The sequence below is a fragment of the Tiliqua scincoides genome, chromosome 2, assembly GCF_035046505.1.
Source record: "Tiliqua scincoides isolate rTilSci1 chromosome 2, rTilSci1.hap2, whole genome shotgun sequence".
In the NCBI taxonomy this organism is placed as follows: Eukaryota; Metazoa; Chordata; class Lepidosauria; order Squamata; family Scincidae; genus Tiliqua; species Tiliqua scincoides.
Genome location: NC_089822.1, coordinates 125338676 through 125353213, shown reverse-complemented (window position 1 = coordinate 125353213; position 14538 = coordinate 125338676). Strand labels below are relative to the sequence as shown.

The 14538-nt window shown below is 44.5% G+C and overlaps 1 pseudogene; it reads left to right on the top strand.

Moving 5' to 3' along the window:
• Positions 1–2724: 2724 nt before the first annotated feature.
• Positions 2725–2842, top strand: LOC136642716 (5S ribosomal RNA; annotated as a pseudogene).
• Positions 2843–14538: the final 11696 nt, after the last annotated feature.

Here is a 14538-nt window from a genome sequence, read left to right as displayed (position 1 = left end):
CACTGAATGTTACCCTTAAGCCGTGCCTGTATTTTTTCCCCTTTCAAACAGCAGACGGGGTGTGTGTGTGATTTTGATTCTGAAAATGTTGGGTGAGGGGGGGGAGGGTGATATAAACATCCTTAAACATCCTTCCCACTGCTACTCCAAAGCAACTGACAACCACTTGCATTTCAGGAAAATCAAAGTCCACTATCATAATGGATCTTGATCAATAATTGAATGGATGATTAACCCCAGATTATTAGTCATAGATTTTCTGCATAACATGCAGCCTGGTCCTTACAGTCCAGGATATGGTAAACAATTATTTAACAAGTTTCTTTTTTAAAAACTTACAAACAGTAACAAAACTAGTTGCAAACTAGGCCACAATGAATGGCTGGGGGAAAGAATGACCAAGGAATGGTCAAAGGGGTGGGGCAGGAAAAGAGTGGGAGAAAAGAGGAGGGAAGGAGCAAGGAAGGGAGGGATATGTTGGGTGTCCTAGCTATCTCAGTGCTTGATTCTTGAAAGAAAAGCTTATTAATGTGTCTTAGGGGGTACTTCCAGCCCATTTCTCTCCAGATGATGATGTGGTGATGATGATAAGAATGAGACCATCATATAAACCATAAATGAAAAAGTGAAAACACAGCAGCCTTATCTCCCAAAAGTAACTAAGAAAAACAAACCCTGAAAAAAATTAAAGTCATTATTGTGAAGCACCTACACTGAAGCAAACGTTATATGCAGGATTAATCATAAATGGCTCTAACAATCTCACAGTATAGCTATTTTTAATCAGTTTCTATAAGATTCAAAATTATTTTCTCCCCATTGTAAAATAAATGTTAAGATTAACTAGAAATTAATTTGATATAAATCAGTTGACCTAGACTGGAGAATAGCTAGTTAAAGCAAAAATCATAGTTTAATGAAATAAGAGATTTAAACAAACCAAACCCCAAACCAAAGCCAAAACAAACAAACAAACCCCAAACAAATAAAAGCACAAAACACAACAACAAGGTCCAACTCAATGGATTTAAAACTAGGAACTCTCATATAAAACAATATTTGACCTTTAACCAAGGAGTAGATTTAATGTGCACCACTTGGTCCAACTCCAGTTGTTTTCTTTCGCTTTCTTGAGTGGCAAGAAATGACAACATCACAGAGTAGTAACCAGACATCCAACTATATTAGGCCACACCAGTGTAAATTATATAACCTTGCTTTTCTCAGAGATTCAGCATGGCTTGTGCCTCACAACTCTACCTGAAAAGGAATATTTTGAAATACTTTGCACTGCTCAATGGAGAATTTTATGGAATGAGCCTAGGCATGTCTACTCAGAAGTAACAGCACAATCCTATGCGTGTCTAATCAGAAGGAAGTTGCATTGTGTTCAGTGAGACTTACCCCCAGGAAAGTGGGTAGCCTCAGTTTTACTTGCACCAATGGCATTTACTCCCCAGTGATTGCTCTAAGATTCCTGCCTGAGTGTATCACTTGTTTCAGTGCCTTCTGCTGTCAGTCTCATTCCCTGCCATTTGAGTTGCCTCCAAAGATTTTAAATTCCACACTGGACAACTTCATTCAGTATTGTCAGATAGGTTGTCAGGAATTGCAAAGACCACAAGAGTATCACAGTTACTCCTGATGAGTTGCTATGGATGAATGGACTACATTCCCTCCCCCCCCCCCCATGCAATTTGGAGGGCCAGGAAGCACTGGTCAGTTAAGATGGAGTTCTACTGGCTGGCTTGCAGGGAGGGTAGTTGCACAGCTGCTGAAACCTCTGGCAGGTGGGAAGAGCCAGTTGGATATCCCCCCTTCTTCCAGCCATTGGGCCTTGTGATGGTTAAGAAGGAGTTATCCTGGCTGGTTTGGAATGTGGGCAAAATTAAGAGGGGCTGACATCTCAATCATCATCCCATAATGCTTTCCTTTTAGTAACACTAAATTCCAGAGGAGGGTCAGTTTCTGCCAGCGATCCTGATGCAGCAAACAGCAGCATGAACGCCAAAGAGGCTGATGAGAGAACGTGACCATTGACTTCTGCCCCTGCTGCCATGCCAGGATCAGGAGTCAAGAGCAAACAGTAACCATCTGCCCTGGGCCCAGTCACTGAAGGAAAGGAGGAGTTTGGCATGGAGATACGCTTTGTTGGAGTTTTACCAGTCCTGCCTCTGCCTCACCCCTCTTAAATCTGTAGAACATCTTACAGACAGTCATTAATAGATGAAGGAGTTAAAGTAAACTAAGGAGCCTCTCTGTAGACACCAATGCACCAGAAAATGAAGCTGGCAGCAGTGCCCCTGAAGGAAGAAACATGGGAAGAGGATCAAGAACAATGTTATATTGAGTGTCAGCAGAAAGCCGGTCAGAGTTACAATGTGAACATACGGAGTTGCCTTCTGGAGAGTCAGAACATTGGCCCATCTAGTTCAGAATCACCTTCTCTGACTGTGAGCAATGCTCCAAGGTGTTCTCCAGTCCTACCTGAAGATGGTGGGGATCGAACCGGGGACCTCCTGCATGCAAAACTGGTGCCCCACCACTGAATCACTGTCAATATATAGAGGAATGAATGTCCAAGCTAAGTGTATGCATGCACGTGTTGTGGTCAATGTAAGTTGAAAGGAAATGTGCAAAGAAATCAGTCAATGTGCAAATTCACACTGGACACCTTGATGAACGTGTCCAAGTGAACAGTAAGGGATTTCTTCATATTTCCTGGCCAAGCAACTGTTACCCTGCATGTGCCTGATCTTGTCTGATCTCAGAAGCTAAGCAGGGTCAGGCCTGGTTAGTACTTGGATGGGAGACCACCTTGGAATACCGGGTGCTGTAGGCTTATACCATAGTCTTTCGAGACTGAAGGCTGCCAACCAACCAGGCACAGCCTTCCAATGATGTCAAGGAATACCCAGAACATCCAACCATCAACAGGATCTTTCATGTTCCACATCTTCCACTTGAAAACCTTGCATGTTCATTGGCCGATATGTGCAATCCTCACATCATCCAACATGACTTGGAAGTTACATCTACTGACCAGACAGTGTATACTATGACCTGCTTAATTAATAAAAAAAAATGTGTTCACATCTTCCATGATCCAGTGAAATTACACCCCAAGCCCCATTTTTCTGCACATTTGCCATTCAGCTCACATTTGAGGGGGAGGAGAAGAGTCCAGATAGCAAGGAGGACTGACTGTGAGCTGTTTCACGGCAGTGGGAGGGGGTGTGCTTTCTCTGAAAGAGGGAAGAAATATGTAGGTGGTTTTTAATTGCATGTTTCAGCCGTTTAGACTGTTTAATTGAATTTTACAAGAACAGCTTTGGTTATCCTCCCGGATCAAAAGGTGGAGTAGAAATTAGTTAACAAATTACATTTTATAAGAGCATTTACATTTTATTATTTAATGTGTTTCTTTCATGAGAGGGCAGCCTTAAAAAGGTACAATTAAAAGGAGGTGGGGTGAGACCATAAGAACCTGCGAGACAGTTTTGCAATTAACATCACCACCGTAATCCTCCTCCCTATTATACCCTCTCACACATACTCTGCAAGGGTCCTCCTTCCCATATACTTGGGCCACTGTTATGTACCAACCTTGTCAAAACTGCTACTAAAATTATTCCACACGCATGCGGACACAAATTGCAAAGTGCAGAACCTGTGAGAAGATAAGGACAGAATACTTGGAAAAGTCCTCTCAGGGGAAGGAGCTAATCATATTGACAGATCACACAACTTCTTCACTCTCCCAGCACAGGCAAGGAAGAGAATCAGATCATAGACCAGGCAATCAGATTCCCAAGTGCTTCCCACTCAAGGAATTGTCCTGGCAGAAAAGGGGAATATAAATGTTATTTATTAGATATTTTAATCCTGCCCTCCCTTCAAGGGTAGTGTACAAGACTGTTTCCTCCCATTTTATCCTCACAACCACCCTTGGAGGTAAGTTAGACTGAGAAATAGTGACTGTTCCAAGGTCAACCATGGAGCTTCATGGCTGAGGAGGTATTAGACCGGAGGTCTCCATAGTTCTAGGTCACTGTTCTAACTATTACCTCATACTAGTTGAGTGGGTGATGGTATGGGGAGCAGAGCACATGCTTTACATGCAGAAAGGTCCAGGTTCAGTCCGAGGCAGAGCTGGGAAAGATCCATGTCTGAAATCCCAGAGAGCCATTGCTAGTCAGTGTAGGCCAGTGATTTTCAGCAGGTGGATTGGAATAAAAAGAGATGATTCAGCCTCAAGTGAGTCATGTAAGTGCTGTTGCTGTTTGGTTTTGAGGGTTGGGTTTGCACTGCTTGGCCTGGATCAGAGTCTTAGGCCGTGGCATAGTTCAGGGAGGGCAGGGGGGTACATTGCCCCTGGTACCCATGCCTTGAAGGAGTGTGTTAGAGGCATCCAAAAGGCACTTCCAGTTTTTGGTGAAAACTGGAAGTGCATTTTGGAGGCTGTCATATGGAAGTGTTAAAAATTTTGATGGGGGTGTTATGAGGGTGTTAAAAATTTTAGTGCTCCGGGGAACCAGATGCCTTAGTTATGCCATAGGTGAGCTAATTTCACTGGAGCCTTCAACTAAAGTCTCTAAAGCTTCAGTGGTCCTCTGCAGTTTTTCACCCACCCATTTGCTCTCTCCTCCCATGGCGCCCCCTTTACTCTCAGCCCTGCTTTGTTTTCTCCTTCTCTCTCCCCACCTGTCCAAACTGAGTGCATACTGTTGCCAGGTCTTTTTGGGCCCCTTTTGCCCACTGAACTCTTGAAGGTGGACCCCATGTTACAGACTGGGATTTAAAGTGATTTCCAGCTCTTGGTAAGTTAAATAGTGTAGACAATCTTGAGCTAGATGGTCTGACTCAATAGTACACAGCTCCCAAAGGCAGTTTTATACGTCTTATATTTTTATCCACATCGTTAAACCCTGTACTGTTTAAAAAAAAAATTCATGTTTCTCATTCATTTGTTTTTATTCATATGTTTTTACTTGTATGTATATTTTTACATTGGACATTACCCTGAGCGTACAAAAGGCAGTATATAAATTTTTTAATACAACATTTAAAAAAATGTCCTTGCAAATGATCCAGTTTTATTTTTGAGATTCTGCCCTGGTGATTCATTACACCGACACTCCCATAAAGACCAACATGATGTCAGAAGAGGCTCTGAAGTGGCAATTTTCCATATGACTACAGCAAGAAAAAGAAGAAAGTGTGTATTTTGATTGCTATGGATGGCAATATTTGCTATTCCAGGTGTTTCAGTTCTAAAACAGGAAAGGGATGTAGCTCCCTTCCCTGCTTTAGCATCTGTTTTGCATGCCAAAGATCCTAGATTTAACCCTGGGCATCTCCAGGTAGGGAAGGGAATAATTTTTGCCTGAAACTCTGGAGAGCTGCTGCCAGGACAGTGTCCACAATACTGACCCAACTGCTCAGTAGTTCAAATAAATAAAAATAAATAAATAAAAATCCCCCTCTTCTAATCACCAACACAGGTCCCAGGGCTTAAGCTAAGACTGGTTCTAGCGCAGAAGTATTAAACACACAGCGGCACACTCATGAATAGTATAGAAAAAGCTTGAAAGCACTCTGTTACTGGACAGAGAAAAGAAAGCCTGATACTGAGGGCCAAAAACAACATGGGACGAGTTGATGGGGGTGGGTTGCTTGACTTGCTCCTTCTCAGCTAGTTCCCTGCTCAAAATTGCCCCAAACTGTTTTGTGGGGGGCAGTGCGGGGTGGGGGGAAATGGGCCCCCCAGTTTGTTCCCTTGAGGTTGAGAAAGAAAGGGCAGGGCTATATTAATCCATGGCTGGGGCCCTAAACTTTCAGATATTTTGGGCCCCCTTAGGCACTTCAGTCTTTCACCCCACTACAGCTGACAGTATATATATTAACAATGCCTCAGCAAAAAGAAAACAGGCCCCTACTCCCTGCGGGACCCCTAGGATTCAGCTTAACAAGATTTATGAATAATACACCCCTGAAGATGGGGTTGGGGGGGGGGAGAAGGGTGACCAGACATTCTCTTTTACCAGGGCATGTCCTCTTTTTTAGCCTCACATCCTGGAAAAGAACTTATATGCCCTCCTTTTCCCTATTTGAGAGGTGGCGCATAGCCCTCTTGAAATTATTAAATCGCATGTAATAAATTACATGTAATAAAGTTTTAAACGTAACAATAAGTAATATAGTGTTTAACCACATGAAATCCATCTAGAAGTGCTTTTATCTGATCATGTCCTACGTTTCTCTTGGATGTCCTACATTTTGGGGTGCCTGGTTCTCTTTTGTGGTTATGACAACTGGATCTTGGGGGGGGGGGGAGAGATAAGAGTAAGAGTGTATTAATGGAAAGAAAGAAAGAAAGAAAGAAAGAAAGAAAGAAAGAAAGAAAGAAAGAAAGAAAGAAAGAAAGAAAGAGGGGGGAGGGAGAGACAGAGAGAGAGAGAGAGAGAGAGAGAGAGAGAGAGAAACTAACTAACTAACTAGGCTCCTGAAACCAGGGAAGGGGGAGAGGGAGTGAGGGCCAACCAGGGCAGGGGGTCTCCTTCGCTGAACCTCCCAAATGCCTGAGCAGGGCTGGTAGGCTTTCGCCTTCCCGTCCACCCTGCCCAGTGCCGCGCTCCGGGTTTTCCCGCCGGCCGAGGCCCTTCCCAGCGAGGTGGGTGTTCTCAGCGCGTTTGTTATGACTTGGAAGCCGATAATGGCAGATCTTATAGACAGCTCAGTTCCTCCCGCCGTGCGGGCTCCGCAGCAGAGGAGCGCGCGCGCTCTCTGCGGACGGCTGCAGAGCAGGGAGAGTCCACCGCCTGCAAGCCGACTCCGCACATGTGGGAACCCCCTGCGCCTCCCCAGGCAGCCGGTGTGAGCACGCCGAGCGCTGCGCCCCTCCAGATCACGCAACGGGAGCATCGCAGCCTGTTGCATGGGCACACCAGAGGGGGAGAGGAGGCTCTGCAAGGCGGGACAATCCCCCCCCCCCAGTCTCTCCTGGCTCCCCATGATTCCTAGTCCAGACTTGGGAAGGGAATGAACGGGCCAGATACTGACTTTCAGCCAAGACTCATCCAAGGCAGGACCCATTTTCCAAACCAGACCTCAGTCCTGGACCCTAAACAGAGGAGAGCGCCACTCCATGCGCATAAAGCGCATTGGCTGCAGCACTGGACTGGCCACAACCAGCCCTACCTAGGGAGGGAGGGAGATGAGCTGCCAGGTCCGGTGTTCTGAGATGCAGCAGCAATACCTTAACATGGGGACTACTTCACAGTCAACCCTGAACACTTTTTTTTGCCACTGAACCTATTTTTGCCACTTCAAGCGGTTGCAGTGCATAACAGAACAGCAGCAGCCACATTTGGATAGCACTGTTGAATGTCCATTGTGCTTCAGATACATTATTTTTGTACTCTTACAACAACCCTGCAAGGTAGGCTTTATTACCCAATATTGCAGGCGGAGGGGCTGAAAAAAACAACTGGTGTGCTTAAACCCATTTTTGCCCGGCCCACAAGTGTATACATTTGGTCCCTGTTGCATATATGCAACACTGGGCAGAAATGGTTTAAGGTTACCTAGTTAGTTCATAGTAGAGATGAGATATGAACCAGGGGCTTTTGGACGGACAGTCTCTTAGGCACTGTGCTACACAGGTTCGTCACCATAAGGTGAGATGTGCGCTCCGGGGTCCCTTGGAATGTCACAGAGGGGTGCCTGGGTACACCTCTTTGACTGCCCAGCTACAGTTCAGATCACACCTGAGGCTGTGACTCTAAAACTATTGCTGCTGTAGTCAACTACTGCTTGTGCTGCTTAAGACAATGATGAAAGTGACTGGTACAGTCAAGTACAGAGTGGCAACATCAAGTTCATTAGCAGCTGTTTTGGAGTAACACCGTAAGCCTTTAAAACTGCAAAAAAAATTTGGACTGCATTCTTGGAATGTTGCGAAGGGAGACAGGAGGTGGGGTGGGGTAGGTGGGCAGCACTTAAAATGCCAGATCACACACCAGCCATCTGCCCTGGAAGGATGCCTGGTCCTAGCTGAAAGTGTAAGGGGATGGACTGCGGTTGCAAAATAGTCAGGAAAAGAACCTCTTAAGGGCACATATTCAGGGGAATACTATAGCCCCCCCCCCCCCCGAAGAATGGATACAATCAAAGGTGGGAAGGGTTGATACTAAACTGACATGGTTAAAATGGAGGAGCCGGGCTACAAAGCCAACAGGACTGGCTAGGATTCTTAGGTTAGCTTTGGCCTGTCCTGGACCTCTCCATTCCAAGACACTGACTCCACCCTGATGGGTTGGTCAAGAGAGAAAAATAATGTCCTATTTTGGGAATGAATGCGTTATTGGTAACCCCCCTCACTCTCACTCACACCAGCATAGGCTGTCAGAAGGATGGCTGGTGAGATCAAGGACAGAAGGAGTGGGGTTCCTTTCATTTCATTTCCAACCTCAGGAGGACTAATGTGTGGACATCCTCCTTCCTTGACTTCTGGTAACCTCTCTGCTTCTAGGGCAGTCAAGGACAGACAGGCTGGCTAGGAATAGCCCCAAGCCAGGCATCAGAGTTGAGACTGAGGCTAGCATACAAAAAAGAAATATGGCATTCTAGCTTGGTAAACTTCAAGCCTTAATTATTGGCTGCCTTTTAGCCTCACAGGACCTTACATTCCTCCAGAGGCCTCCCTCTTGCCCTTAATCCACTTCAAATGGTCCTGAACTGTCATCATAAATTAATGTTTCAAATAAAGCATGACAGGGAATATTGAGGTAAGTGCTTCCCCATGACTGCTGTAGATGAGCCATAATAGGCCCCGAACTGCAGCCAAAAGGACCTTAAAATGAAGAATTTTCAAACAATGGCAGACCCCCTAAACTAAGATCTAAAGAGGTTATGGCATCTGCTGGAGATTATCAAGGGTGGGAATTTAGGATTATGCACTTACCTGAATGTCTGGTAATAAATATGTGTGCGGTGGTGAGCTCAGCAAAACCCTTAATGCCTCTTTTGTTTTTGAGATGAGGAATCATGGATGTCTTGATGTGTTTTCGATTACATGAAGCATGTTCATGTACGTTTCATGTATTTGGCATACTGAAAGTAGCATGATCCACATGACTGCTTTCCTGGTCACTGACTGAGCTTTTTCCTTCACTGAGTCGAGCCTATTTACAACAGGTTATCTGAATATGGGCTATTTGACATTATTGCAAACCAGCCTATTGGTTCATTCAGTTCAGCAGTGCTCCAAAATAATGCCAGGTATAAGGAGATTTTTTTAGGAGTCATCAGCTGCCACTGTCTGGTGTATGTCAGCTGCCTGGAGTCTTAATTTTTCCCTCCGTTTTGACTGCCAAAGGAGACAGAATCAGTTTCTTATTTTAAAAAATCAGTTTCTTACTAAAAAAAAGGAACACAGACATAGTCTTATTCAGTGAGCTCTCTCATTTCTAACATCTCAGTAAATTCTCACCTCTAGGGTGTCCTCCTTTTTCCATCTCCCTCGCCCTCCCCTTCTGACTCAGAACTTTTGTCCCCTCTCCTAACCATCTCAGAATATCTGCCCCTCCCCTGGAAGGAGAGCTTTTTCTCCCCCTTCCAATTTAAGATCAAATTTTACCTCCCTCATTGGTGGACTGGGAGACTAAAGACCAAATTCTATCCAACTTTCCAGTGCCAATGCAGCTGTGCCAACGGGATGCTTGTTGCCTTACCTCAGGGCTGCACTGTGGATGCATTGGTGTTGGAAAGTTGGGTCGGAGTGGGCCCTAAGTTATTCAATGCAGTAATGTAGCAGGCTGTGGGTGGTCTGCCCTGGGTGATGCACCCGGTGGGGTGGTAGGTGCACCATCCAAGTCCCTGCCAAGCAGAGACCTGTGCCACACCCCAAGCTTCGAATGGTTGCCAATAACAGCCCCCCGGAAACACTGTGGAAGTGGTACAATAACATCATCAGTTACTGCCAAACCACTTTGGATGAACAAGGGGTGTGTGGCATGGGTGAGGGTGACACCCACCCTGGGCAGCGCCAGTGCTGTCAATACCACTGATTTAAAAGGGTTACATTTTCTTGCTCCCCCTTTCACTGTTAAAGTTGTATCCATAAAGTTACAGTAGCTATAAAATAAAACCATATAGAACATACGAATGCAACACAGATATGGCTTTATGCACAATATAAACACCAGGTTGGTCAAATACGAGTTTCACCATGTGTTTCACGTCCATCCCAGCCCTATGAATTAAAGTAGGTGAAGTGATGCAGTTCTCCACCTCCATTCTGTGGTTAAATGTTACTGAACCTGTGGATTCATGCACTAGATACTAAGGTTGCTCCACCTGTCAGATCCTATTCACGCTTTTTGGTACACCTGGTTTTCCTGATGCATGGTTCTACAAAAGTGGTTAATTTCCAGTCATCCAAACTACCATCAAAGGCCCAGTGATCTATCATTGCCTATTCAGAAACAGATGGTATATCAGAAACAGGTAAAAATGACCAACTCCTTGTTTTCTGCTTAGACATAGTCTCTTCCACTAGCTCACTTGCCAGGAAGCCTAATAGTCCAATCCTATGCATGTCTATTCAAAAGTAAGCCCACTGAGTTTAAGGATAATTACAGCCCAATCCTAACCACGCCGAGGGCAGTGGTGGGAGAAGGATTACTGCTGCATCCAGTGGCCCTACAGAGCCACTGGTGATCTCCTTGGGGAAAGGGGACGTTCATTCCCTTCCCCCAAGTAAGGGCGCAGGCCCTGCAATGGGGCTACTTAAGTCTGCACTAGTTATTTGCCTTTTGAGTCTGCACTAGCTATTTTGCAGACTGGAGAAACTCAAAGTTGGGCTTTTCAGCCTGACATAGAGGATAGGATCTGGCAAAGGAGGCTTCTGCTGGTCGCACCCCCTCCCAGACCAGTCCCTTCCCCATCCTGCCTTCCCCCTGCCCAGTTCCACCTTCCCCCCACCCTGAAAAGGCACTCTGCTGGCCAGCAGCAAGACTTACCGCTGGTTGTGCTCTGGAGTCACCTTCCCAGACCTTGGGTTCAGCAAAGGTGCTCCCTCCTTGCCCGGTGCCGTAAACATTCTTTATGGCACATTTACGATACCTAGCACAGGCTCCAGCACTGGAGCTACGGGCCCATAGGATTGGGCCCTTACAGGTGTACAGGCTTGCAGTTTAATTGCAGACATATTCAATATGTTATTTGTATACAAAGATTTCCACATCTCATTATTCTAAAAAAAATCCAATATTCTCAAATCTCAGGTAATTTTATCAGCACAGTTGCTCTGAATTCTGTCTCCCAATTTGTTTTCCCCCTTAATTCTCCTTTTTAACATTAGCAATCTGTCTCCAGGAAGCAGTTCTAATATTCTTTTTGTAAGACCAAGTCTTGTTTTTAATTGAAGGTTTCCTAGCTGCTTCCTGCACTAAGCGATATGCTATTAAATATTAGTATTTATATAAAGTGTCATCTTTATACATGGTGCTTTAAACAGATTGAGAAGACAGCTCCCTGCCCCGAGGGGGCACAAGGGAAACTAGAAGACACAAGGGAAACAACAGAGGAAGGGGAGTGAAATTGAAATGGGGGTAAGCAGGGAAAGAATATGCAACTGTTGGAATTGCATGTACTTCATCTTAGCTTTGACAAGTTGCTGTTTCAGCTCCTTCACATACTGAAGGCCAGTCTCAGGATCACTCCCATCTGGAATCCCCCTACAACAAATGTCTACAAGTAGCCCAGCTTCTCTCCCAAACATCAAATAAAACCTAGGAAATCTTGTAGCATCATTTCTTGTACAAATACAGGCATGAACCAGTCTGGCTGCAGTGACTCCAACTGCTTGTTTGCTTTGGGTGGACAGTTCTAAGGATATCCAGGAGTGTCCTATTAAATCTTCCAGGCTGTGGGCTTCCCTGCAGATGACATGGAGTTGTCCAGGATTTATTCACCTCCACTACTTGCAACAATTCTGTTGTGACTTTAGTTTCAAAATCAGATCCTTGGTCTGAATGAATCTTGGCTGGCCGACCACAGTGCACAAAATAGTGATTCAACATTATCTGAGATCGGGCACAAAGACCACTTGCCACAACCCAGCCTTCTATTGTCATTTTTCACGGAGACTGAAAAACGATCCATACCAGTTCCACAGCTCGTTACCTTGTACGTTAACTAACTGGTTTGATGCCTTTAAAGTCTTCCATGTAGTACAGTTGTGAACAATTTTAATAATACTCAACATTCTTAGCTAAGACAAATGCACCTTATTTCTTATCAAATCTAGTTTTCACTTCGCACCAAAATGATCTCATTCATCATGCTAAGACTTCACTGCCTGGACTCTCAATTCTACTGATGTCACCAGTTGAAGAACATTGTGATGGAGTTTGCCCTAAGTGCAATTCAAGCCATTTTGCATTGGGAATGGTCTCTCGCATAGAATTCACAGGCTTCCCTGGTATTCGTAGCATTTATGCTTCCTGATATATGCATAACTCTAAACCAAGCAGCCTATACAGTATATCTCTCCAGTTCAGTTTCAGTAGCAGTGTGCTGTGCAGCTCTGCAATACAGGCAACCATCTCAAGTGGATGCCATCTATGGGAGATGTTCTGAACAACTCTGCCAACATAATGTGGTTTTAATAGCCTCATTTGGCTGAATTTCAACCATTTTACATACAACGTACATTTTACATATGATTCCCAACTCTGAAGCAAGAACATCACTTTTTGTCTGAAGAACCTGTTTGCTATGAGGTCCTAACTTAAGCATCAGCATCAAATATTGGCTACACTAGCCTGGTTCTGTACAGCAAAGGCATAAGCAGCTGATATACTGTAGTGCCTAAGAGACTGAGCTCTAAATTAGGATTTCCCTGATATGAACCTCACCTCACCGGGTGGCCTTAGACAAGCCATTCACTGCCAGCCTCAGCTCCCCAGCCCCAACCAGGGAACGAGACTACTTACTTACCTTGCAGGTTTGTTGTAAGGGTAACATCAAAGTAATACATGTGAAGTGCTTCACACACTCAGAAAGCTACATAAATGTTAAGTATTATTAAGGCAGCCAATCATTTGTGCCCAGTGGCATCTCAATTTGCTTAATTCATAATGCATGTTAATAAATTGTTATATGCATGTACTGTAAATTCCATCCCATACAGATTAGCAGCTACTGCCCATTTTAATGCCAGAAACTCAATTTTGCAATCAGGATAGTTCCTTTCAGATGATGTTGAACTCCTGCTAACCCAGACTACTTAGTGCTCTTCACCCTTCTGGATATTCTTGAAATAAAACCCTGTTACACTTGCATCAATATGTAACAGGGTTTGTCAGTATCTGTAAAGGCTAATACAGGTATGTCTGCCCACCAATTCTCTAACTGCTGAAAGGCAATGCAGTATCTCAATTGGCTGTCCATGGATCTCTAAGAAACTCACCAATATGATGATGATAACCATAAGCCTTATGGGAATTATTTTTTACCCTTTGGTCCCCCGTTCATTCAGAAAGTGACTACTAGTAGAAAATCTTACCAATCGTCTATGGTAGTTTCACACACCTCAAAAGCTTTGTAATTCCTGTGAAGCAGTGGTTCCCAAACTGATGGGCTGTGACCTACCAAGGGAACCAGGCTTGCCCAAGTACAGTCAAGTAATTCAAGTATGCAGTGGTACTGTAAGCAAATTCCAGCCCCCACTAACTTAATAATAATAATAATAATAATAATAATAATAATAATAATAATAATAATAAACTTTATTTATACCCCGCCCCTTCTCCCTAAAGGGACCCAGGGCGGCTTACAACATGTTAAAAACAGATTAAAACATAATTTAACAAACAGATAAAAACATATTAAAAACACATTAACAGATACCATAAAACAGTAGTCAGATAAAAAGTCAGATAAAAAGAGCATAAAGCAGCAGATCGGAGAGGAATCAGGCCTGTAAAAAATACTAAAAGATGTAAAAAAGATGTTAAAAAGGCCATGAACTCAGAAGGCTTGTTTAAACAGAAGGGTCTTCAGGCCTCACCGAAAAGTCTCAAGAGAGGGAGCCATTCTCAAGTCAAGGGGAAGCGAGTTCCATAAGGTTGGTGCCACTACTGAGAAGGACCTATTTCTTGCCGCCGCCCCACGTACCTCCTTAGGCGGCGGCACTTGTTAAAAGGCCTTCTCTGATGACCTAAGAGGACGAGCCGGATTGTGCGGAAGTAGGCTATCTCTAAGATATCCTGGCCCAGAGCAGTATAGGGCTTTAAAGGTCAAAACCAGCACCTTGAATTGGGCCCAGAAACGAATGGGCAACCAATGTAGCCCCCGGAGAAGTGGGCTGACAGAGTCAAACCGCCTAGCTCCAGTGACCACACGGGCCGCCGCATTCTACACTAATTGCAGTTTCCGAACCGTCTTCAGGGGCAGCCCCACATAAAGCACATTACAATAATATAACCTCGATGTCACCGTAGCATGGATCACCGTGGCCAGGTCTGCACG